General features: G+C 42.6%; 1 long non-coding RNA gene across 1 annotated transcript; it reads right to left on the bottom strand.

Moving 5' to 3' along the window:
• Positions 1 to 11,971: 11,971 nt before the first annotated feature.
• On the bottom strand, positions 11,972 to 25,808 carry LOC139051749 (uncharacterized). Its single transcript, XR_011509523.1, has 4 exons — positions 25,156 to 25,808; positions 23,265 to 23,411; positions 20,323 to 20,535; positions 11,972 to 12,026 (listed from the first exon to the last, which is right to left on the bottom strand). It is a non-coding gene; the product is annotated as an uncharacterized lncRNA (long non-coding RNA).
• Between the last annotated feature and the right edge of the window lie 958 nt (positions 25,809 to 26,766).

Genomic DNA, 26,766 nt, shown 5'->3' with positions numbered 1-26,766 from the left:
TGTTCAGTGTCACTTCAGCAGCAGGGTCCTAGGTTGCAAACCAAAGTGCCATTCAGGAATAGTGAAAATGATGCTACAGTGAAATCTTAATATAATAAACTTCGTGGGACTACGATAAATTGTTCGTTAATATGAAAGGTCATTATAGCAAAAGCCCCAGAATTAACAATTCTGTGCATCAAGCCATAAGTGTGTAAGTTTTGAATGTGTGGGCCATCCACAAAAACTTGAGTTGGCCCTCTGCCTCTGCTGTTGCTATTTTCCATTGACTCGGCCACTATGTACCACCAAAGCACCGCGGCGCACATGAAAGAGACGCCGTCGACAAAGCCACAGACAATCTCCCAGTCGCCTCCAAAGCACAATGTTCTTTTTTCTTCTTCTTTTCTTTTTTGTCACTTTCATTGCCGCATGCGGTCACAAAACCTATTATGTCGTCACCTCCAGAAAGAACAAAAGAAAAAAAAGGAAGAAAAATTGTCTCTACATGTTTTGTTTTTTTTTCTTCCCATGCTGTCCTCAGGTATTTTGGAGCCCACACTGTGCTACTTTATGCACAGTTTCATTTGTTAGCCTAACACTACAGCTCCTGTGAAGGACAAACTGAAATTTAGGAGTCCCAGGATTTCTTCATATGACTTCATTGTACTGAGGCATTGTTAACCTGACACGGAAATTGAATAATAATTGTTGTCCTGAAAACTTCGGTGTTCTGAAGTTTGTAGTACTGAAATATTTTTAGATTGAAACTATAGGCAGTCAGCAGGGGATATCTGAAAAGCTTGTTAATGTGGTGCTCATAGTAACGAGATTTCACTGTATATGAAGCCATAAGGCTTGATATGATTCTCAGCATTTAATGCTTTACAAATAATTACTCTTCTCATGCAAAACATTCTGTGTTACAAGAACCTTTACAACAAAGTATAGAAATGCTCCAATCTTGTTAACATGTCAGGGTGTCTACCAAGTTGACATTTACAAATTCCCTGAGCTTTCCAGGTTTTCCCCGAGTACCTTTGCAAATTTCCCTGAGCAACGCAGAACTATGTTTTATGTCAAGACGGGAAACCACGTCGCCCGATGCTGTCACTCTCTAGGAAGCGTGTGAAATTTTTTTTTTAAAAATGCCATAATCCAGTTTGAACACTAAGGAGTAGTGTTTATGTTATTCCAGAAGAGATTAGAAGGAAGGGGTTAGTAAAATGCACAGCAAATAAAATGTCTTTGAAAAAAATTGCAAAACCAGTCGGACATTCTCAAGTACGCATAAAAAGGAGATGCGTACAGAAGCAAGTATTTTCGAATAAGAGCTATTTCTATTAACTGATAGCAAGCTCAGTGGTATGAGACCCAAACTTTGTTGCAGCGGGATTCAGCTGTAATAGTACTTTGGCCATCTCAAACACTATTAGCAAGAATTTAGACAAATCACCCCTCGCCAATCTTTTTAATATGAAACATTCTTTGCCTCATTCTTGGTAGATTGAGCTATGTAGGCAGGCTCCTGTCTCGTCTAGCTTTCATAAAAAAAAATAATAATGTGCGACTGATGCGGGAATCGAACCTCTGCCATTGCGCGCCACAGCTGGGTACTCTAACCATCGGGCCACGATCACGCGCATGCTTCTCTTGTTCTAATGCCAGCCAGCTGTTCGAGAGACTTGGCACGTACACCCCATGTCACTTTGTCGTCATCTTTCCTTGTGACAGCTCATGCCTTGAGGCGCCACGCCCCGTCAGACTGCACCATCTCTAGGACTGGCCCACTTTGCCCATTACTTCTCTTGTAGCAGCCTACATTACTTAGAAACTGTGCAACGTTGTAAAGACTTCACGATAGCCCAAGTTAACCGCGTTTTTTAACATACACCGCATGAAATAGCCATAAGTACGTACGATAGTATAATACGTAGTTGCTGATGACGTCACAATACCGCATTCATCTCGCTTCCGCTCGTCCACTGCCTATGTAGAACCCGACAATCGCCATGTCGTAGGCTTGCCTTGAACGGCTCGCATGGAAATCATGCTATTGCCGTCATACAATCACCTACAATGTGGCTGCTGTCACGCTGCTTTTGTCGCACAGATACACTCACGGCCCACACGCACAACTACTCAATTTGCAGGAACTCCTTGGTCCACTTGGTATCATCTTGCAGAAACCCAAATGATAGTGGATAGCCAAGTACTTGCAGAATGTTTTGCGTAACAGATTCCTACAGTGCGTAGCATTCGCACAATTTTTTTAGTGTTAAAGGCACTTAAAGGAGAAACACTAAGTAATTATATCTTTCTTTAAATTGCATTACTCCGTCAGTTCAATTGCAATCAGAACTCTGCATAGACAAGTAATTCTGCCTGCCAACACCTATTTGTGATGGCAGGGAGAATTAAAGCGTGGCTGAATCACAAATTTGACTGAATTACCACTTTGGCTTAATTACAAATTTGGCTGAATTACAACTTTTGGCTGAATTGCAAAGGTTCTGCCAGATACTGATGCTTTGCAGTTCAGTCTTTGACTCTTACAAAATACATGGCAGCCCATCTTTAACGAGAAAATATTGAAATACAGGCACCATCAAAATATACGACGTCATGGCAAGATACTGCAGGAATTTCAAGGCTGTGCTGCCCCCTGTAGTATTTAGTTCTCACATTTTTATTTTTTGCTTACCAAACCTCTTCTCACAGTAATAATTACTTTGTTTGGTATTGGAGTAGTTAACTAGCACAGCTGAAACCATTTTTCTCTTTAAAAACACAATTTTTACAATCACAACGCAGCAAGTATCATACCACTTCGTGTGCATCTTGCTCCCGTCTCTGGGCAACACCATGGATGTCTCGTGGCTCTTCGCACAAAGGTTCATCTGAAACTATGTAAAGTGAAAAAAAAAAGCATTACTACACGACAATAGGAGATCCAGTAAGGGGGTGTGAACCTGAACTGAGGAACGGTTAGGTGGAACCAAACTATTGATAGGTCGTGCTAGGGTGCTGGGATGGTGTGACAGTTGTTCTCCATCCTAGACACTTTGCAAACAACTTTGGTAGTTCAATAGGTGGCAGTAGTTCTCCCTAGCAGCTTTGCACATTCGCTATGGACAACTAAAAGAAGCTACACAATGTTGCTGCAGCTGGTCTGCATACAGAAGACAAAAAATACTAAAGGCACATGTTATTAGAGCGTCACAGATCCCATCAACAAAAAGAGGGGCAGAATATAGAAAAGTCTAATAACGAAATGAATTTCAATCGTGCATCCTCAAAAAAAGTAACTGCAAGGTGATACAAAATTTATCTCTCCTAAATAGGCCCAGCAACACTTCTGTTTGTACACAGAAGATAAACTTGCTTAGCCACTAGCTAATACTGTCATCAATATCACTTATTTATCTTTGCGCACGCACATGCCAGTAATGACCAGCAGCCTTACCGTTCTCCCTGAAAAGTGTACGATCATTAGTGCAGACTGTTGGGCCAGTTGGTGCATAATGTAGTGTTGTTAAGTAAATACGGGCAGGAAGAAACGAGTGTCTGTCCTGTACACTCAGTTTTTTTCCCCGCCCGTATTTGCACTTGATGACACTATATGTACGATCATTATAGTTAACCATTAGTACTAACATGTATGGAGCAAAAACTTTTAAGTGAAAGGAGAGTTTAAGAGAGAAGCTGCAGAAGAAGTTGAAGACCGTGCACAGAGAGATGGAATTAAAAAAATACAGGTGTAACATTAGGAGACGGAAAGACAGCGGTGTGGACCAGAGAGCGAAAGGGGGTAGCCAATGTTCTAGTTGACATTAAGAGGGAGAAATGTAACTGGGAAGGCCATGTAGTGCATAGGGAGTACAACTGGTGGTCTACCAGACTTGCAGAATGAATGCCAAGAGAACGGAAGTGTAAAACAGCAAGGAACTGTGAGGAAATTAGGAAATTTGAAGGGATACGATGTGGTCAGCTGGAGCAAGACAGAGGTCACCGGAGAGCACTAGGAAAGGCCTTCATTCAGCAGTAGACATAACAAGGCTGATGATGATGATAATCGTGATAATGCCCCCTGCAAGCCTACAATTTCACTGAAAAGGCTGCCTGATTTTTCTGAGATTTTAAAAATTCACACTTATCCCTCCTTTATTCGGGGTAAATACCATGGCTATGGGAAGGATTACTTTAGACATCAGCACGAAGCAATGGCTCTAACAAAAGCAGGGGCAGAGGATGGAGAAATATCATTACTGATGTGCTAGTGCCACCATCTGACGGTGAGCGACGCCGCTGATAACACGGTCCCCGAGACGAGCGGTTACAATTGAAAGTCGTGGTACACTACCTTACCATCACACTGATGCAAAGTTTGGCACCAAGACGGACGGAGCACTGTGGGCGACACTTGCTTAGGCACAGTGGCATGTATTTGAGTGGAGTTAGTACAATACGAAAAGAGTGGAAAGGCAGCAAGGCCATGACAGCAGGAGCATAATGTTGCCGACCACTCTACCCATACGAGGCACAATCAAAAGCTTTTTGCTAGAAAAGACTTGTCAGATAGATGACCCACAGATATTAGACACGTTCCACACCTTTCACAAAAGGCACTGCAAGGCCTCTTCACGTACTGACACACCAAGCACCCGTGCAACAGGGCACATTGTAAGCAACACCAAAGTGCACAAAAGGTAACACCAACCTTGAGATGAGGGCTCTGCCTTTATTCCCACCGGCTTCAACATGTCTCAGTGAAGCTGCAAACAGGCAGTGGGCTGTGTTCTCTTTCCGGATGCTAGAACAAAAATAACAGCATTGTCACCTCTTTCAAATCCAAGCACCAGAAAAGCATGGAAGCTAGTCATACACTCATATTTATTAAAGCGAAGCTTTTTTTTTTTTTGCTTCTTCCCCCTCCCCCTTTTATGGTTGTTGGCTGCAGCTGTTTTGCCAATTATACAACTTGGATCACTGGATATGTGAAAATTGTAGCACTGTGCAAATAGTAATTTTCAAAACCAAGTTGAGCACGAGTTGAGTAGTGCCAGAAGTGAATTGAACTGAATACTTTTCAAGCAGATAATTTTATAGTAATGAATAGTTGTTATCACAACATAAAACAATGCTCACATCTCAGTTGTCGAGTTTCTGTCATTACACACAATACGTTATGAAGCGTTATTAAAAGCACGAATGGAGCAAACAAGTAGTTCCTTCACAAACACAGGGCTATTCAGGCATTGCAAATGATCGCTCTACAGACTGGTAAATATGGCTACCCATGTGATGTAGCCTCCTTCCCTATGCAACTTCTCATGTTTTAGTATGTCTATACTATGCCCACAGGGGTGAAAATTGACAGTACATTTGCTTCCTTTAAATGCTTACTTTGGCACAGTTGATATCTTGAAATATTACTAAAATATTCACATTTACAAATAGCGACCATTCAATTTGAAGACCCTATCGAATAGGACACTATCCGATTTCGTTATTCGAAAGTTTTGAATGCTCGCACAACCCTCGCAAATGGGCCTGTGAGCATTCTTAGCTCATCATGAAGAATGGGCGTGTTCAGAATAGACAAGCAGAACAAAAGTAGGGAAGTTGCCAAATGAGAGAGAAAAATTTATTTACAGAAGAGCAGAAAGGTTGGCCTTAGCTATAGCTTGCTCTGGCCTGCTACTCTAGACTGGGGCAGGAGAAAACTGAAGAAGTCAGCTACAAAGACGTGGTCAACAAAAGCAGCCGAGTGCGGACAAAGACGTGAAGTGACGAGACCCTGACCACACCATGCAATGAGCACGAAGCGTTGAGCTACAGAGAAGTGAAAACCTTTCTGTAAACATCAAAGAAAGCTTCACTTATCCCTGATTAACGCATGAAGTGGGAGCTGCCAGTTTTTGATGCATCGCATTATATGGTTGCCGGTCAAAAAATTCGTGTGAAGCCAAGCCCTCTTTCCCAATACAGGGCGAGCATGTGCACTTTAAGCTCATTGTGTGCACAGGTGATAGCTGCCATCCAGTGTATGGTGACAAATGACCCACTGTCCACGATCACAATAGGCATGCCAACGCAAAACATTCTACAAGCCCGTCTACTTTCACCGTTCCCCGTACACCATACGTAGAAAGGAGACACTAAACCTAAGCAAGAAATGCCTAGGTCTATACAAAAAGGGGGATAGCAGGCAGTATGGTATGACCTCGTAAGTACCCGACCAGTGAGAATGGAAGGTGAACTAATGGGGACCGAAAACAACAGGATGCACCACTCATGCATTAATTACGCATGCACACGTTGGTTATGCCACACCGGGCATCCCGCAAACAAATTAAGCAGAGCCTCCTTGAACGGGAACGGTCAAAGGTATGCGTAGCATTGTAGGGCAGTCGGCGTGTTGCGGAATCTGTATGCTCAGCAATGTAAATATGTGCATCTTTCTGCTCGTACTCCTTATGCATACAAAATTTTAAAATGCATACTACATCAGCGTAACTGCCCGCAATTCATTATCATGCATAACAAATTCCGCACCACGCTGACTGGCATTAAATGCTATGTATATTTTGTACAGTTCCCGCTTAGGGAGGTTCCTCTTTAATTTTTTGTACAACAGCAGTAAAATGCAGGTGGGTGCATTAGGTAAAGGGGCGTGCAGTGAACCAATCAATGGTGCAATGTTAATGAACAAGCACTAAATAGCACACAGCGATGCATAGAAACAGAAGATAAAAGTTAAATGTTAAATGTTAATGCGAATATACAGCAGCATACAAAAAGGAACGGTGGAAATATACATCAAAACCAGTGTATACAGTGACCAGAATTTCTACAACAGCAAATTCGAAAGAAGATGTACTTCTCGCTTCCTTTGTTTGTGCTCAGACTTTGCAGCTACATTGCATTTTTCTGCCTACATCCGTGAATGGAACTGTACATTTTCTTGCGTGTTTTATCCAGGAAAAAAAAAAGGAAAAGAGCGGGCACTAGTGTATGCACACCTCACTATACAAGAATTGAGCTCTTGGAGAGACATGAACTGGCTTCCTGGATGTCTGAAAACAGAAATCCAGATAAATGCAAGTGTTTCATTCTACAATGTGGACCAAAATATTTAGAACTTGTTACGAATATTGAGCAGCAACAAAGTACAGGTTAGCCCATAATTTTCTATTAAAGGTGCTGGAATAACAACATTGGTCGATGCAAAAGCATAAAACAAATCCTCAAACAGTAGCGACCGTAAACAACAAGCAGTGGCCCCTGTCACCGGCACGAGATTTTTGCTTGGAATTGGAGACAGTGTTGGCACTTGTGAACTACCAACAAACAAACCCAGGAAATGAAGCAGGACAGATGGCGGTTTCATTCACATATTGGTCTCAAAATTGTGCATTATCAAGGTCAGTGGCAGCATACATAACTAGTGCAAATCATCACAATTGTCTTGCCCTGTTGCGCAAATGCCACCATACTAATTCCAATTATTTTTGCTGCATCTGCAAAGTAACTCAAGCTGTTTAAATACTGTGAACAAAGAAAGAACAGATAATCCTTGTGTGTCTTCGAAGTCTAAACGCCAATTCTCTCTGCCCGGTATTATGGCAGAAAGACTTTTTATAGCTAGGGGAATGATAATAGAAGTAATCTATGCACTGCTGTTAAGCATGCGACTGAACGTGACCCAAGATTTTGCTGCAAGATAGTGCTTTGATAACGTTTCTATCTTGAAGTATGCGAGAACGAACAAATAAGCCTAGGTATGTCTAGGTCCTGGATTTGGCAAGATTCAGTCAACAATGTATGTTAAATCCTTTAGCCTTAAAAAGGGTGATGTTACCTCACATTCACTTTCTATTTTCTTGATTTATGCTTGAGATCTGGTACATATATCATCCCTTCCAGCTAAGCATGATGCAAGATAACAGTGACACGATATTTACAATGGCCACCGTTGAACACAATATACAAGCACAACATTGTGCGAAAAGAAAGAGGGCATTGGGACACTGAAACCCCAACTTCATTACTTTTATGCTCAATGAAAAGATTTGCGATTGTTGCAGGGGTCTTATCTAGATAAGGCTAGGCAGTACAATGTAAAACCCTCAACTAGACATTGTACAGCAGTGTGCAGTACATAATTCAATGTATTCAGAAATTATTTCACTCCAATGAAACAGCTCCACCTATAAGAGGTATTTCACATGGCAGGCCCTGTACGCCAGGACAGATGAAGTCGAGACAAGGAACGCGGCACAAGACCAGCCCGAGGTAAAATTTTGCAACACAAATAGTCTGTGCATATGTTACCCAGACAGTTGTCACAGATATCAATAAACAACACAAAGAGGTATCTTCTTTCCATAACAAACAACCACATTCCCAGATCGCAAAAACTTCTAATTAATGTCTTTAACCTTTGCCACGTGCTAAAGGACACAGTTTTGCTCTCCACAAATGAACAATACGGTAGGTGCAAGATAAACTGGAGTCGAATGCTGCACCCACTGATGTGTTTGCAGTGTACCATTGGTGTGACAGGTGATCAGCAATATGTGATTACTTTGCCTACACAGCTTGATTCTAATCAATTCGAACAACTTCCCCTGTTCACCCTGTTTCTTTCATGGATGATATTTTTACTTCTATTGTGGAGCACTCAATGATAAAGGAAAATGGCAACTGAGCAAGTCACTGTTCCCACCCACAGCTAGACATATATTTATGCAGAATGATGAGCAAAACGAGAACAAGGTGAAAGCAGGAGCCAACGTTTCGACAAGTGGACTTGTCTTCTTGAAGCCTTGAAGAAGACAAATCCACTTGTCGAAACGTTGGCCCCTGCTTCCACCTTGTTCTCCTTTTGCTCATCGTCTTGAATTTCCATCTCCCGCCTACCCCGTGTTTTCCCTGGATTTATGCAAAATGTCACACAGGCAGAACGCTGGCTTTGCACCTTTGCGCTAGTCACCATGTCACAGCCAGCAGCACTTGGGAGTCCTAAATGCCATCAACAGCATAGTGCCTAGCTGCTGATGAGAGCCAAGTCAGGTTGCATGCATGTAAAAAAATGCTAACACACATATAAGCCCATGTCTTCATTTTGTATTTGCCTGTAGGAGCCCATCAGCATTAAGCAAACATCACAGGCCTATTAAAGGTTCCACTTCCGTGTCCTCTCCAATTCATCTGCCTTCTGTCATCCTCTTCCTTACAGATCATAACACCCTGCAAATTGCCGGGTATGTCGGCAAGGACAATCACCCTTAGTTTATGTCACAGGACAAGATTCACCGGTACAAGACAACATTACCCAACATTTGGAGGTCACTCCTTTCTATGTTGAACAGGCTTATAGTGGAAAGGGCAAGTCGTTGGATAGGTCTCCAGCCAAAGTTCTTAGCACTGCCCACTTCCTTCATGTTTTGCATCAGAGTACCCTCAGGGGAGGGTGGAGGAGCTCGCACCAAAACATAGGAAAGGGTGGGAGGGGTCATCAGGGTGTCTACCAAGTTGACATTTCCAAATTCCCCGAGTTTTCCAGGTTTTCCCTGAGCACCTTTGCGAAATTCCCAGAATGAGTTAGATCTTTGTTTTATGTCAAGACAGGCTGACACCACGTTGCCCGATGCTGTCACTCTCTAGTAAGCATGCTGAAACAAAAAAATGACTTAATCCAGTTTGAATAGTAAGGAGTAATATATATTTTATTTAAAAAGAAAACAGAAGGAAGGTGTTAGTAAAATGCACAGCGAAAGAAATGGTAAAGCCCATTCCAAATTGAGTCGAACATTTTCAAATACGAATGAAAAGGAGATGCATACATAAGTAAATATTTTTTTAATATCAGCTATTTCTATCAACTGATAGCAAGCTCATCTGTATGAGGTCCTGAACTTTGTCACAACTAAGGTTCTCTCTCAGCAGCTGGGAAGTCAACCTTAACTGTCCTGACATACTCTCAGCCCGTACACAACATCTCAGTGTTGGGTTTCACTGCGTAAACAATTTATTTTGGTTTGGATGAGGGACACCTGTGTCTCAGCATCAGCCATCACTTAGTTTTTTTAGCTCAAGCTTCTTCAAAAAGGTGGCGGCACCCTTCCTTTCCCGTTAATTCCTCAGTGCGTCGGTCCTTTCTGTTCTCATCCTCCCTCTACCACGCTTTCACCACATGGATCATCTGAAGCATCTTCTTGGTCAGTTGTACAGTCAACATTTGATTTCTTGGACTTCCGAGGGGCCGCAAAACAAAAAAAAAGAAAAAAAAACGGGCAGTCTGAAAAAAATTAATGCATGTCTTTAACTGCCTTTAAGGGCTACAATTACCACAGGCACGTCTCAAAAAGCTCTGAAGGCCTGCCAGTACGCTTTTTAGGCATATCAGGGCTTGTACTGTGACAGAAGACGACGTGCACGCATGTGTAATTAAGTAATGTATACTGTGTCCCGCGACAATTGCCCCCTTCCCACGCTTGTTTTGCTTCACCGCCTCACACTAGTGTACCGAGGCGAAGCTAACTTTCGCAGACTGGCATTACGCAACGCGCTGTGCTCTGCGAGCTTCAAAGCCAATCGCTAGGATTACAAAGGCGGAGTCGGTGCCAGTGGTGATAGCGGCGAATTCTTTCAATGAAAAACACGGCACCGCACGGCAAGAAGCTTAATAGCGAACATAGAAGCAGCTAGGCCTGACGTTGCCGCGGTGGTGGTTACGGATTTGCGGATTTGCCTGCGAGAGTGCCGGTTCGAGGCGGCGAGATAATCAAAATAGCGGCGGTGGCGGCTTTGATTAATGCCATTTCAGACCTGCAGTCAGGGCAATATACATTGACTATATGGAGTACGTGGTGGTGCCGCAAAACCGTGCAAATTATCGGGCATGTCCGAAAAATCGGGCGCCTAGAAAATCGGTCGTTAACTACTCTGGCAATACATCGTGCCGATGACACGGCGTCAATAATGATTCGTTGCGATTCCACTGTTACTGGAGCCAGCATTACCACGACTTTCGTTCCCTTTCAATAAAGTTGCAGCTAATTTTCCCTGATGGAAGCACAAATTCCCTGAGTATTCCCCGAGTTTTTCCAGACTGTTCAAATTCCCTGAGAATTCCCGGTTTTCCCGGTTGGTAGACACCCTGAGCAAGGAACTGTGAGGAAATTAGGAAATTTGAAGGGATACGATGTGGTCAGCTGGAGCAAGACAGAGGTCACCGGAGAGCACTAGGAAAGGCCAACATTCAGCAGTAGACATAACAAGGCTGATGATGATGATGATAATCGTGATAATGCCCCCTGCAAGCCTACAATTTCACTCAAAAGGCTGCCTGATTTTTCTGAGATTTTAAAAATTCACACTTATCCCTCCTTTATTCGGGGTAAATACCATGGCTATGGGAAGGATTACTTTAGACATCAGCACGAAGCAATGGCTCTAACAAAAGCAGGGGCAGAGGATGGAGAAATATCATTACTGATGTGCTAGTGCCACCATCTGACGGTGAGCGACGCCGCTGATAACACGGTCCCCGAGACGAGCGGTTACAATTGAAAGTCGTGGTACACTACCTTACCATCACACTGATGCAAAGTTTGGCACCAAGACGGACGGAGCACTGTGGGCGACACTTGCTTAGGCACAGTGGCATGTATTTGAGTGGAGTTAGTACAATACGAAAAGAGTGGAAAGGCAGCAAGGCCATGACAGCAGGAGCATAATGTTGCCGACCACTCTACCCATACGAGGCACAATCAAAAGCTTTTTGCTAGAAAAGACTTGTCAGATAGATGACCCACAGATATTAGACACGTTCCACACCTTTCACAAAAGGCACTGCAAGGCCTCTTCACGTACTGACACACCAAGCACCCGTGCAACAGGGCACATTGTAAGCAACACCAAAGTGCACAAAAGGTAACACCAACCTTGAGATGAGGGCTCTGCCTTTATTCCCACCGGCTTCAACATGTCTCAGTGAAGCTGCAAACAGGCAGTGGGCTGTGTTCTCTTTCCGGATGCTAGAACAAAAATAACAGCATTGTCACCTCTTTCAAATCCAAGCACCAGAAAAGCATGGAAGCTAGTCAAACACTCATATTTATTAAAGCGAAGCTTTTTTTTTTTTTTGCTTCTTCCCCCTCCCCCTTTTATGGTTGTTGGCTGCAGCTGTTTTGCCAATTATACAACTTGGATCACTGGATATGTGAAAATTGTAGCACTGTGCAAATAGTAATTTTCAAAACCAAGTTGAGCACGAGTTGAGTAGTGCCAGAAGTGAATTGAACTGAATACTTTTCAAGCAGATAATTTTATAGTAATGAATAGTTGTTATCACAACTAACATAAAACAATGCTCACATCTCAGTTGTCGAGTTTCTGTCATTACACACAATACGTTATGAAGCGTTATTAAAAGCACGAATGGAGCAAACAAGTAGTTCCTTCACAAACACAGGGCTATTCAGGCATTGCAAATGATCGCTCTACAGACTGGTAAATATGGCTACCCATGTGATGTAGCCTCCTTTCCTATGCAATTTCTCATGTTTTAGTATGTCTATACTATGCCCACAGGGGTGAAAATTGACAGTACATTTGCTTCCTTTAAACGCTTACTTTGGCACAGTTGATATCTTGAAATATTACTAAAATATTCACATTTACAAATAGCGACCATTCAATTTGAAGACCCTATCGAATAGGACACTATCCGATTTCGTTATTCGAAAGTTTTGAATGCTCGCACAACCCTCGCAAATGGGCCTGTGAGCATTCTTAGCTCATCATGAAGAATGGGCGTGTTCAGAATAGACAAGCAGAACAAAAGTAGGGAAGTTGCCAAATGAGAGAGAAAAATTTATTTACAGAAGAGCAGAAAGGTTGGCCTTAGCTATAGCTTGCTCTGGCCTGCTACTCTAGACTGGGGCAGGAGAAAACTGAAGAAGTCAGCTACAAAGACGTGGTCAACAAAAGCAGCCGAGTGCGGACAAAGACGTGAAGTGACGAGACCCTGACCACACCATGCAATGAGCACGAAGCGTTGAGCTACAGAGAAGTGAAAACCTTTCTGTAAACATCAAAGAAAGCTTCACTTATCCCTGATTAACGCATGAAGTGGGAGCTGCCAGTTTTTGATGCATCGCATTATATGGTTGCCGGTCAAAAAATTCGTGTGAAGCCAAGCCCTCTTTCCCAATACAGGGCGAGCATGTGCACTTTAAGCTCATTGTGTGCACAGGTGATAGCTGCCATCCAGTGTATGGTGACAAATGACCCACTGTCCACGATCACAATAGGCATGCCAACGCAAAACATTCTACAAGCCCGTCTACTTTCACCGTTCCCCGTACACGATACGTAGAAAGGAGACACTAAACCTAAGCAAGAAATGCCTAGGTCTATACAAAAAGGGGGATAGCAGGCAGTATGGTATGACCTCGTAAGTACCCGACCAGTGAGAATGGAAGGTGAACTAATGGGGACCGAAAACAACAGGATGCACCACTCATGCATTAATTACGCATGCACACGTTGGTTATGCCACACCGGGCATCCCGCAAACAAATTAAGCAGAGCCTCCTTGAACGGGAACGGTCAAAGGTATGCGTAGCATTGTAGGGCAGTCGGCGTGTTGCGGAATCTGTATGCTCAGCAATGTAAATATGTGCATCTTTCTGCTCGTACTCCTTATGCATACAAAATTTTAAAATGCATACTACATCAGCGTAACTGCCCGCAATTCATTATCATGCATAACAAATTCCGCACCACGCTGACTGGCATTAAATGCTATGTATATTTTGTACAGTTCCCGCTTAGGGAGGTTCCTCTTTAATTTTTTGTACAACAGCAGTAAAATGCAGGTGGGTGCATTAGGTAAAGGGGCGTGCAGTGAACCAATCAATGGTGCAATGTTAATGAACAAGCACTAAATAGCACACAGCGATGCATAAAAACAGAAGATAAAAGTTAAATGTTAAATGTTAATGCGAATATACAGCAGCATACAAAAAGGAACGGTGGAAATATACATCAAAACCAGTGTATACAGTGACCAGAATTTCTACAACAGCTAATTCGAAAGAAGATGTACTTCTCACTTCCTTTGTTTGTGCTCAGACTTTGCAGCTACATTGCATTTTTCTGCCTACATCCGTGAATGGAACTGTACATTTTCTTGCGTGTTTTATCCAGGAAAAAAAAAAGGAAAAGAGCGGGCACTAGTGTATGCACACCTCACTATACAAGAATTGAGCTCTTGGAGAGACATGAACTGGCTTCCTGGATGTCTGAAAACAGAAATCCAGATAAATGCAAGTGTTTCATTCTACAATGTGGACCAAAATATTTAGAACTTGTTACGAATATTGAGCAGCAACAAAGTACAGGTTAGCCCATAATTTTCTATTAAAGGTGCTGGAATAACAACGTTGGTCGATGCAAAAGCATAAAACAAATCCTCAAACAGTAGCGACCGTAAACAACAAGCAGTGGCCCCTGTCACCGGCACAAGATTTTTGCTTGGAATTGGAGACGGTGTTGGCACTTGTGAACTACCAACAAACAAACCCAGGAAATGAAGCAGGACAGATGGCGGTTTCATTCACATATTGGTCTCAAAATTGTGCATTATCAAGGTCAGTGGCAGCATACATAACTAGTGCAAATTATCACAATTGTCTTGCCCTGTTGCGCAAATGCCACCATACTAATTCCAATTATTTTTGCTGCATCTGCAGAGTAACTCAAGCTGTTTAAATACTGTGAACAAAGAAAGAACAGATAATCCTTGTGTGTCTTCGAAGTCTAAACGCCAATTCTCTCTGCCCGGTATTATGGCAGAAAGACTTTTTATAGCTAGGGGAATGATAATAGAAGTAATCTATGCACTGCTGTTAAGCATGCGACTGAACGTGACCTAAGATTTTGCTGCAAGATAGTGCTTTGATAACGTTTCTATCTTGAAGTATGCGAGAACGAACAAATAAGCCTAGGTCAGTCTAGGTCCTGGATTTGGCAAGATTCAGTCAACAATGTATGTTAAATCCTTTAGCCTTAAAAAGGGTGATGTTACCTCACATTCACTTTCTATTTTCTTGATTTATGCTTGAGATCTGGTACATATATCATCCCTTCCAGCTAAGCATGATGCAAGATAACAGTGACACGATATTTACAATGGCCACCGTTGAACACAATATACAAGCACAACATTGTGCAAAAAGAAAGAGGGCATTGGGACACTGAAACCCCAGCTTCATTACTTTTATGCTCAATGAAAAGATTTGCGATTGTTGCAGGGGTCTTATCTAGATAAGGCTAGGCAGTACAATGTAAAACCCTCAACTAGACATTGTACAGCAGTGTGCAGTACATAATTCAATGTATTCAGAAATTATTTCACTCCAATGAAACAGCTCCACCTATAAGAGGTATTTCACATGGCAGGCCCTGTACGCCAGGACAGATGAAGTCGAGACAAGGAACGCGGCACAAGACCAGCCCGAGGTAAAATTTTGCAACACAAATAGTCTGTGCATATGTTACCCAGACAGTTGTCACAGATATCAATAAACAACACAAAGAGGTATCTTCTTTCCATAACAAACAACCACATTCCCAGATCGCAAAAACTTCTAATTAATGTCTTTAACCTTTGCCACGTGCTAAAGGACACAGTTTTGCTCTCCACAAATGAACAATACGGTAGGTGCAAGATAAACTGGAGTCAAATGCTGCACCCACTGATGTGTTTGCAGTGTACCATTGGTGTGACAGGTGATCAGCAATATGCGATTACTTTGCCTACACAGCTTGATTCTAATCAATTCGAACAACTTCCCCTGTTCACCCTGTTTCTTTCATGGATGATATTTTTCCTTCTATTGTGGAGCACTCAATGATAAAGGAAAATGGCAACTGAGCAAGTCACTGGTCCCACCCACAGCTAGACATATATTTATGCAGAATGATGAGCAAAACGAGAACAAGGTGAAAGCAGGAGCCAACGTTTCGACAAGTGGACTTGTCTTCTTGAAGCCTTGAAGAAGACAAATCCACTTGTCGAAATGTTGGCCCCTGCTTCCACCTTGTTCTCCTTTTGCTCATCGTCTTGAATTTCCATCTCCCGCCTACCCCGTGTTTTCCCTGGATTTATGCAAAATGTCACACAGGCAGAACGCTGGCTTTGCACCTTTGCGCTAGTCACCATGTCACAGCCAGCAGCACTTGGGAGTCCTAAATGCCATCAACAGCATAGTGCCTAGCTGCTGATGAGAGCCAAGTCAGGTTGCATGCATGTAAAAAAATGCTAACACACATATAAGCCCATGTCTTCATTTTGTATTTGCCTGTAGGAGCCCATCAGTATGAAGCAAACATCACAGGCCTATTAAAGGTTCCACTTCCGTGTCCTCTCCAATTCATCTGCCTTCTGTCATCATCTTCCTTACAGATCATAACACCCTGCAAATTGCCGGGTATGTCGGCAAGGACAATCACCCTTAGTTTATGTCACAGGACAAGATTCACCGGTACAAGACAACATTACCCAACATTTGGAGGTCACTCCTTTCTATGTTGAACAGGCTTATAGTGGAAAGGGCAAGTCGTTGGATAGGTCTCCAGCCAAAGTTCTTAGCACTGCCCACTTCCTTCATGTTTTGCATCAGAGTACCCTCAGGGGAGGGTGGAGGAGCTCGCACCAAAACATAGGAAAGGGTGGGAGGGGTCATCAGGGTGTCTACCAAGTTGACATTTCCAAATTCCCCGAGTTTTCCAGGTTTTCCCTGAGCACCTTTGCGAAATTCCCAGAATGAGTTAGATCTTTGTTTTATGTCAAGACAGGCTGACACCACGTTGCCCGATGCTGTCACTCTCTAGTAAGCATGCTGAAACAAAAAAATGACTTAATCCAGTTTGAATAGTAAGGAGTAATATATATTTTATTTAAAAAGAAAACAGAAGGAAGGTGTTAGTAAAATGCACAGCGAAAGAAATGGTAAAGCCCATTCCAAATTGAGTCGAACATTTTCAAATACGAATGAAAAGGAGATGCATACATAAGTAAATATTTTTTTAATATCAGCTATTTCTATCAACTGATAGCAAGCTCATCTGTATGAGGTCCTGAACTTTGTCACAACTAAGGTTCTCTCTCAGCAGCTGGGAAGTCAACCTTAACTGTCCTGACATACTCTCAGCCCGTACACAACATCTCAGTGTTGGGTTTCACTGCGTAAACAATTTATTTTGGTTTGGATGAGGGACACCTGTGTCTCAGCATCAGCCATCACTTAGTTTTTTTAGCTCAAGCTTCTTCAAAAAGGTGGCGGCACCCTTCCTTTCCCGTTAATTCCTCAGTGCGTCGGTCCTTTCTGTTCTCATCCTCCCTCTACCACGCTTTCACCACATGGATCATCTGAAGCATCTTCTTGGTCAGTTGTACAGTCAACATTTGATTTCTTGGACTTCCGAGGGGCCGCAAAACAAAAAAATTGAAAAAAAAAACGGGCAGTCTGAAAAAATGCATGTCTTTAACTGCCTTTAAGGGCTACAATTACCACAGGCACGTCTCAAAAAGCTCTGAAGGCCTGCCAGTACGCTTTTTAGGCATATCAGGGCTTGTACTGTGACAGAAGACGACGTGCACGCATGTGTAATTAAGTAATGTATACTGTGTCCCGCGACAATTGCCCCCTTCCCACGCTTGTTATGCTTCACCGCCTAACAGTAGTGTACCGAGGCGAAGCTAACTTTCGCAGACTGGCATTACGCAACGCGCTGTGCTCTGCGAGCTTCAAAGCCAATCGCTAGGATTACAAAGGCGGAGTCGGTGCCAGTGGTGATAGCGGCGAATTCTTTCAATGAAAAACACGGCACCGCACGGCAAGAAGCTTAATAGCGAACATAGAAGCAGCTAGGCCTGACGTTGCCGCGGTGGTGGTTACGGATTTGCGGATTTGCCTGCGAGAGTGCCGGTTCGAGGCGGCGAGATAATCAAAATAGCGGCGGAGGCGGCTTTGATTAATGCCATTTCAGACATGCAGTCAGGGCAATATACATTGACTATATGGAGTACGTGGTGGTGCCGCAAAACCGTGCAAATTATCGGGCATGTCCGAAAAATCGGGCGTCTAGAAAATCGGTCGTTAACTACACTGGCAATACATCGTGCCGATGACACGGCGTCAATAATGATTCGTTGCGATTCCACTGTTACTGGAGCCAGCATTACCACGACTTTCGTTCCCTTTCAATAAAGTTACAGCTAATTTTCCCTGATGGAAGCACAAATTCCCTGAGTTTTCCCCGAGTTTTTCCAGACTGTTCAAATTCCCTGAGAATTCCCGGTTTTCCCGGTTGGTAGACACCCTGCATGTATATTGGGCCAATACAAGCAAGGAACATGTTCAGAATCCATACCATCAAAAAGATGGACTTTGAACGTTGAAAAATTTCCTTTCATTGTTTACATGAACGTTTCAAGCTTGTTTTAACTTTACTGATGACACAAGGACCATCATAACATTTTAAACTTAAAAAAACTGTCTTAGAATTAGTGCTAACTCTGCGTTCATTATTTTCTTATTTAGTCTTAAGTGCTAGTATTGAGGCTACACACGTCACCGCAGAGCAGCGATTTCATCAAACACACTTGCTACCGAGTGCACTCCACAGCATGTGTAACTAAACTTTTCCATCTGACAGCCTGCATGTGACACTAACAGCAAAGTGCACTTACTCTAAGTTACGCTGAATTTTCCCATCTGACCTGAGGCTAACTGCAGCACTATTTCAGCGAGGAGGCTGATAGCATAAAATTTTCAGCCTCCTCATTGAAATAGTGCTGCAGCCAGTCGAACAAGGGGTGTAGGGCTCACTCCACTGTCCACACTAATTACCCGGCAAAAAAAAAAAGTCGTAATAACTTGTCGCTTATCGACAAATTTTTATTTTGAAGGCGCCTTTGCCAAGCCATTGAGAACAGAGAACACTTCCCAATATACTACAGGCATGCCTTCTTAATGTTGCAAGGAATTTCAATGAATGCAAATAACCATGGGAAGATCTAGCAAATTTCCGAAAGAACAGACATTTAACAGAATAGCTGTAACAGATTATCATTTCACAAATCAAAACATGCTTTTTGTTCCACTACTGAGTGCATGTAATTGCATCTGAATAATAACAAATTTTCTGTGGCTATTTGAAACTCTTTAAAGGAGTACTAACATGGGCATTTTCTAACCTCATATTTTTTTTAGCCACATAAAAGTCGACATGAAAACATTAGAAGAAATACTAACAGGCCTATGGGCACCCTGTATACTTTACTTTTATAGGCAAAGGCTCGTGCTAATAGGCAAAGGCAAAGTGCTCGTGACCGTGCTCCAAAAACTAGACAATCGCCCCTTCACAGAAGAGAAAGTTCTAGGACACTGGTCCAGACGGGTTTCTGCACTCAAGGCCTTAAGGGCTTTGCACAAGTTCTTAAGGACATGTGAATTGTGCGAATTGTACGCCTTTGACTATTGTTGCGCGTAACATCGCGTTACTGTGTGCATTTTTCTTTTTTTTTTCTTCTCTCTTCCTTCTCCTTTTATTCCCTTTACCCCTTTCCCCAGCACAGGGTAGCCAGCCGGTATTCACACTGGCTAACCTCCCTGTCCTTCTTTCCCTTTTGTCTCTCTCTCTTACTTTAATAGTGCTTTACATAAACCAATTTCCATTTTACTTTCCCAGAGATGTATGTGTCATGATGCAACAACACAGAAGGTGGTCACGTAACAACAATGTGATGTTTTGCCACTTGCTCCAGTTTGCTCAGTCATCTGCTCTGCAGCCACAATGGATCGCAGAGTAGCAGCATAGCAAATGACCAAATGAGCCAAAGGGATCAAATTACAAACATCATAAACATCTTCTGCATTATGACATCATGACACATCTTCTAGGAAATTAAACTAAAAATGCTTAGTGGAAACAGCAATGAATAAATTATTTAGATATTTGGGGGCTTGGTAGTATATTTCTTTCTAGAGTTCCAAGCATTTCATGCATTTTGTATATATAATTTCTTTAAAAGTAAGAAATGCCCTCTCAGCAGCACACCTTTAGGACTATACAAGAAACCTAAAATACCATGTGTCAACCATGCTCCTTTGCAATAACCTTCAATTTCTTTATGATGCTTACTATGATAGTACTGTCCCCATACTTGATTTCTTGTACAGCTACATTTAAAGGCGTGAGCCATGCAATACAAGAACAAATAGCTGTTTTTCTGGGCAAGAAACCATCATGAATACTTACAATAGCGTTTGTGGAAAGTGCAGGATATTTTTCCAGCACGTCTTTCACACTTGGAATTTCAGAGGCAATCCATCCTCTCCTGTCAGCAAATGTCCGCTTCATGCAGTCAGACAAATATTCATGATTCGGGCTAGCTTTGTGGCGTTCTTTGCACATCCCAGCTATATGGGCGGCAATGGACTCCTCATCCTCCCCGTCTGCCATATTTGCGACCTAGAAAACAAGTTAACTAATTACCTTTGCAAAAGCAGTACTGTAGTGCAGAGAGACATAACTAGACAGCAATGTTTGCAAGTACTGAGAACATGTGATGCTTTATTGAGAAGTCATTTGTTTACTAAGAATGGTTCAGATTAAGGTAGTGCTGAGAGTATTGAAAAATACTAGACTTCATGAAGTTTACTTCACTGAGTATTTGAATAGCGATTACAGCCAAAAATATCATCCTTTGTACAGCAGCAGTAGCCCATATTGTTACCCAGGTCCCCATTTTGACCATTGTCACACCCATGTGTCACAAATATCCTGAAAGAAGTAGTGGGCATTTTTTTATTGCACATAATCACTTGCGAACACTTTCATGTCATTTGTGTCATATCATTCTTACAAAAATTTCGTTCCTTGCATTGAGCACATAAGTCTACAGCAACAAATTTGGCTTATAAATTCAAGTAGCATAAAGGTCTCAGCAAAATACAGCCAGAAATTTGGTGTCATCAATGCACACTCAGACTACCTTCCTTATTTTCCTTTATCAGATAACTTCTGACCACCTCACTACATGCCACATCAAATTCCTTGACTGCAATATTATTTCCTCTTTGCGGTGACAATTACAAAATGCATACCAATAAGAGTACAACTTCTTGGAATAGGGTTTCTCTACAAGTTATCTCACGTACATCACAAAAATTGGAGGTAGTGGTCACAAACTGCTGACACCCACACTGTTCAACCCAATCTAGTGGCTGATAAGCCATACGATGAGTGTCCCGCTGAAAGCTAGATGCATGGTGAATACACACTTCTTCCCCTTTTCTCTCTGCACTTCACCACATTCCACGAGATAATAAGCTTCATCTTCTCCTTTTATTGTCCACAGAAATTGTGGCTCACACTCCCTATGGCGGTATTGGGTCTTGCTTTTGTTTGTGTATGCAGTCGCCTTCATTCTTCTCATCTTCTTTCCCCTATTATCACGTTGTCTAAGGCTCTCAAAAAGGCGATCATAATACAGCTTTGACTACTGCACTCACCCACACATCAGTGATACGTGACCCTACCACCCCCCAAATTTTGCGACATACAGGGATCACTTGCAAACAGTTAAAAAAAAATATTATCACACTTTTTGAATTCATCCATTAAGATATGTTATTATTTATTATGTGTTGAACATTTCAGGAATTGCGGTGTCATACCCTGATTTCGGAGTTGGCTATCAAGAGCAAAAAAAGTCAGACAAATTTTGTCAGTTCTGCTTTAGGGTACATACAGTAAACACATTTGGATTTATCTCCCGCATGTGAGAAAGATCCAAGTGCAGCAAGTGGCAGCAGTTGCAAATAACAGCTAACAACATGCACTACTTAAGTCCAGAATCAAGAATGGGGCTGACAGATGCAGCAGCACACTGTGGTATAAACGTTATAAAACGGGTAAGGTACCTCTGAAAGGCCACCTTGTCATCCTCGGCATGTTAGATTTCGTGGGTTAGTAAGTGACGTCACTTGCAGTTGTTGTCGGAGGCGGCTGGTTGTGAAGGGAGAGACTGCGAAGAAAATAAGTGCTGTCGCCCGTAGTCTGTAAGTGTGGTTCCTAAGGCGAGCGGACAAGAGGGGGAGAGTGGGAAGGTGGGGAGAAAAACAAAGAGAGACTTGAGGGAAAAAAAAAACAGAACAAGAAAAGAAAATTAAGGGTATGGGAGAGTGATGGGGGAGCGAGAGAGTAGGGAGCATTCAGGGGTGTCGTTGGCAGCATGCTTTTGTGGCTTTTGAGGAGCCGGTGTATGCGCGAGTAACAAAAAAGACCCAAAAAGACATAAGTTGAAAGAATAACTTGAGTACCGTAGCAGCAATGCGTCGGGTAATTTTGAAGGAGTTAAGATGGCTCCTTGTTGCCTTGTCGCCATCTTAACTACTTCAACATTACCCGACGCATTGCTGTTACGCTACTCAAGTTATTCTTTCAACTCATGTCTTTTTGGGTCTTTTTTGTTACTTGCGCACTGACCAGCTGACCGGCTCCTCTAAAGCCACAAAAGCATGCTGACAACGACACCCCTGAACGCTCCCTACTCTCTCGCTCCCCTAGCACTCTCCCATAACCTTAATTTTCCTTTCTTGTTCTTTTTTTTTCCTCGTGGTCTCTGTTTTTTTTCCCCCACCTTCCCCCTCTTGTCTTCTCGCCTTAGGAACCACACTTACAGACGTCGGGCGACAGCGCTTATTTTCCTTGCAGTCTCTCCCTTCACAACCAGCCGCCTCCGACAACAACTGCAAGTGACGTCACTCTACTAACCCTTTAAAACTAACGTGCCGAGGATGACGAGGCCACCTTTGACGAAGATAGGTCCTCCTATCAAAATGTTGGCCAGCCTTTCTTAGGCACCTTACCCTTTTATAATCTTTATACCACAGTGTGCACTACTTAAGTGAATTTTGTTGTGAATTAGGGTCTTCAATATATATATATATATTAATGATACGCTAGTTAATGAGAAGCCTGCTTTGAGACTCAATTCGTTTAACATCCACTGGGCATTTAGAACAGTACTGACTTCCAAAGCCGATGTGCATTGTAAAGTGACATGCAGCTGTATGCAGTTTCAGGGCACTCTATTGTAGGACCCATTGTTAGTCATGACAGCTATGGTTCCCAATAACCTTTCCCAAACAATTGTACATCTTAGGATAAGTAATAAACAAGATATCTGTACATACTGCAGTGGGCCTTGTCATTCTACGAGGCAGTGCAGGTCGCATCTCCTGTCTCGGCCTTTTTTCTGGCAGTCCCTCGGATTCATCGGCTTTCCTTAGCTTACTTCTTTCATATTTGGCCTTAAACCTGAGGGCCTCACGCCATGAGTCCTGTAATTCCGCACTTCCATCAGCAGAGAAAGAAAAACATTCCTCCGCACCACAGTGCCTAACAGTTATGCATAAAAAAATTTGATCGTGCTGTCTGACCCCCCCTAAGCACACAATGCGCTTCACATTAGAAGCAGTTAAACATCTTTCCTTGAGAAAATATGTAGGCATGACACGTACCACAATTAACAACTTCACTTTATGTGGTCCATGCTTATAAGTGTGATGCACTGCCCAGCTGGAAACACTGGTCAACAGCACCCTCCATGCCATGTTTATCAGTTTTGGTTAGCACAAAATGCAAGGCACTGCTAGTGAATGCAAAGTGCTATGGTGTATCTGCTCATGTAAGGTACATTGTGGTGGGAATCCTGGAGAATATCATGCACTGGAAACTTTGTACCATACCTTCCATCATGAAGAAAGTACAGTGCTGTGCCGAATGCATACACAGAACACAAAATGTTGCATACACGACTTCATGGTGCAGCTGCTTTCAAGTATGTACCGAACAGATCACATGATATCAAACTGCAACAGCAGACTGCTGCAATGTTTCGCTACTCAATGAATGTACATCAACTCACACCTGCAGCTCCTGAACACTAACGTAACCAATTATTCAAAGTGATAAAACAATAAATAAGCTGCTAGCATTAGTGCCATGACGGGTATGAATGGTTGTGGTAGGTATTAATGCTGTCTGTTACTAGACTGCTGGCCACAAACATGCACAGGTGCAGACAAACAGAGGTACACACAAAAACAGGTGCCTTTCCTGTAGCTGAACACATAAATAAAGTAAGAAATGAAACGTGAACACTCAAGCAAAGTAAGTAAGACTGGCTGTAGCACAGCCTATGATAGCATAACTCAGTGTAGAGAACTTCAACTTGTGCCACTCAGCCAATTCCATACCTCGCGACCAGCTTGCAGCACGACACAGCACGTCAAATCTATGGCGTTTAAGGCTATGAAGCACTGTAGTGGTGGCTCCAGATTAATTTTGACAACCAGAGCCACTTAACTATGCACCACAGAAACCAAGTACCGTATTTACTCGCATAATGATCGCACCCCTAAAATTTGTCGTCAAAATTCGATTTTTTTTATTTCCCGCGTAATGATCGCACCCCGAACTTGCCGCAGCGATATGTCGTATGCTAAGTCTAGCGAATAATGATCGCGCTTACCACCTGTCGAATGCTACGCGAACGACTCTTCAAGACAAGCCAAGCGGCCTGCACGCACTAAACATTCTTAAGTAGATGCCTCATTTCATTACTTTCATCACTTTCCGCACTTCCATGACAAAATGAGGTACAACCAAACTTGCCTTTATTATGGGTTGGCTTTATAATGGCTGATGTCAACAAAAACAATAAAGGCGCATTTCGATTCTTTTCATCTGCTTTTGCACTCGTGAGCACGCAACAAATCGCGCGCGGCAATGATAGTAGCCACGTTTACTCTGATACGTTAAAAGTGTGCCCTATTCATACGCCGACGCTTGTAACACAGCTAAGATATTCGCCCACCCTTAGCGGAAAGTCGTGAAGACAGATGCCGCAGTTTCCGCAGCATGCCCGTCATGTGTTTCTGTCACTGGCAGCTAAGCGCGCCCACCTATTACTGTCCCCTCAAAGTGGACATGGCTACGTTATTGCCGCAAACTTGCCGATATTAACGATATTATTCATCACTAATACGGAAGAAACTGTTTCAATGCACGTAATGTACTCACGAGAAGAAAAAAAAAGAAAATCGCGTTCGGCTCGCTCCGCTAGCCGCCATTTTTGTTTTGGTGTCCCGCACCCGCAATCTCGCATCCCGCAGCAAACGCGGACGAAAAAAAAAATTTTTTTTTTCCCGGGAAATTTAACCCGCGTAATGATCGCACCCCTGAATTTGCTTCAATTTTTCTGACAAAAAAAGTGCGATCATTATGCGAGTAAATACGGTATTTTTTTAATTTTGCTATTATCAAAATGCACCTGTAGCAACCAGGAATTGAGCCATTGAGCTTGTGTGCCTGATTGCATGCACATCACACATCCTTGAAGTTCCATGAGACTAGAGCGAAGAAGGTAGAAAGAAAAAAAAAAAACACTAAGCCATGACTCGGTGAAACCAAAGCCTTATTGTTTGCCATCATGTGATGCTCCTCGGAATCTGTATTACATTCCACCAAATTAGTTTACCAAGATGAAATATTAAAAAATCTATAATTGTTATAAGGCGAAATGCATTTTGCTACTGCAGAGGGGCTCAGGGCAGGCACAATTGTGCAACCAAGTTCTTTGTAACAAAGTGCAAACTTCAATTTTGCTAAAAGCAATGTTCGAGCGCATGGCCGCATGTACATCTGTGCCTTCTACAGGCACAATGGCACTATCAGTGATATTATGCACCGCAAAAATAATTGCTCGCACCCTGAGCAATTATTCATGTGGCGTGTAATCTGTCTGATAGCGCCACTGTACGTGGTAGAAGGTGCGGATGTATCTGCGGCCACATGCTCAAGCATTCCTGTTAACACATATGAGGTTTGTTCCTCCCACATGGTGCTTCTTTTTGAAATTTAAAGAAAACCTGAGAAATATGAAAAAAAAAATGTGACTGCGCTCATGTGTATTCATATCGCAGCACTGTCAACTGTGTTTCATGCTTTATATATCTGTGTATAAGCGTGTATGTAAACTTCTAGATGCAAGATGATGTTTTTCCCTGCACTGACCCTCAAGAGAGAGTCAACAGCATTTCTAAATAAAGATTACAAAAGATAACATCGTTTAGTAAATTGTACAGAACCAAACTTAAACTGAATGTTATCATTAAACATAAATGCAGAGCAACAAGAAGAGAGCTTGCTTATGTATCCGGTTCCTGTCGTGTCCGACAAATTGGGGTACTTGGAGATGAGTGCCCTTGCAGCTTCCTCATAAAGCTTCCCAGGATATACCTAGTAAGATGTGCAACAATGATGAAAAACAACTTTTCCCAGCACACTATGCCACGTATGCTGACAGGGAAAAGAGAAATGACACTTGTACAGACTGTTTACACCAGTTGTACCCCAGTTGTCACAGAATACGTAACATTCTACAGTGACCCTAAATTTTAGCAGGGAACAGCTGCACAAGTGATGCAAATTATGATTACTTGGAACTGCAATTCTAGCTGTACTCATCAGTGGAAGTCACTATGCTTCCTGAGTGTGTTTGGTAATTTACAAATGCAAGACATACACCATGCACTGTGAGGCTATGAAATAGGCTGGACTGTATTACATTCTCAAGTAAGGGCTCTAAAAGTGTGCTTCGAGTGACGAACAGGAGGCAAAGCTCATTTCACC

This window comes from Dermacentor albipictus, unplaced genomic scaffold, assembly GCF_038994185.2.
Source record: "Dermacentor albipictus isolate Rhodes 1998 colony unplaced genomic scaffold, USDA_Dalb.pri_finalv2 scaffold_14, whole genome shotgun sequence".
Taxonomy (NCBI): Eukaryota; Metazoa; Arthropoda; class Arachnida; order Ixodida; family Ixodidae; genus Dermacentor; species Dermacentor albipictus.
This window is presented reverse-complemented; position numbering and strand designations above follow the sequence as displayed.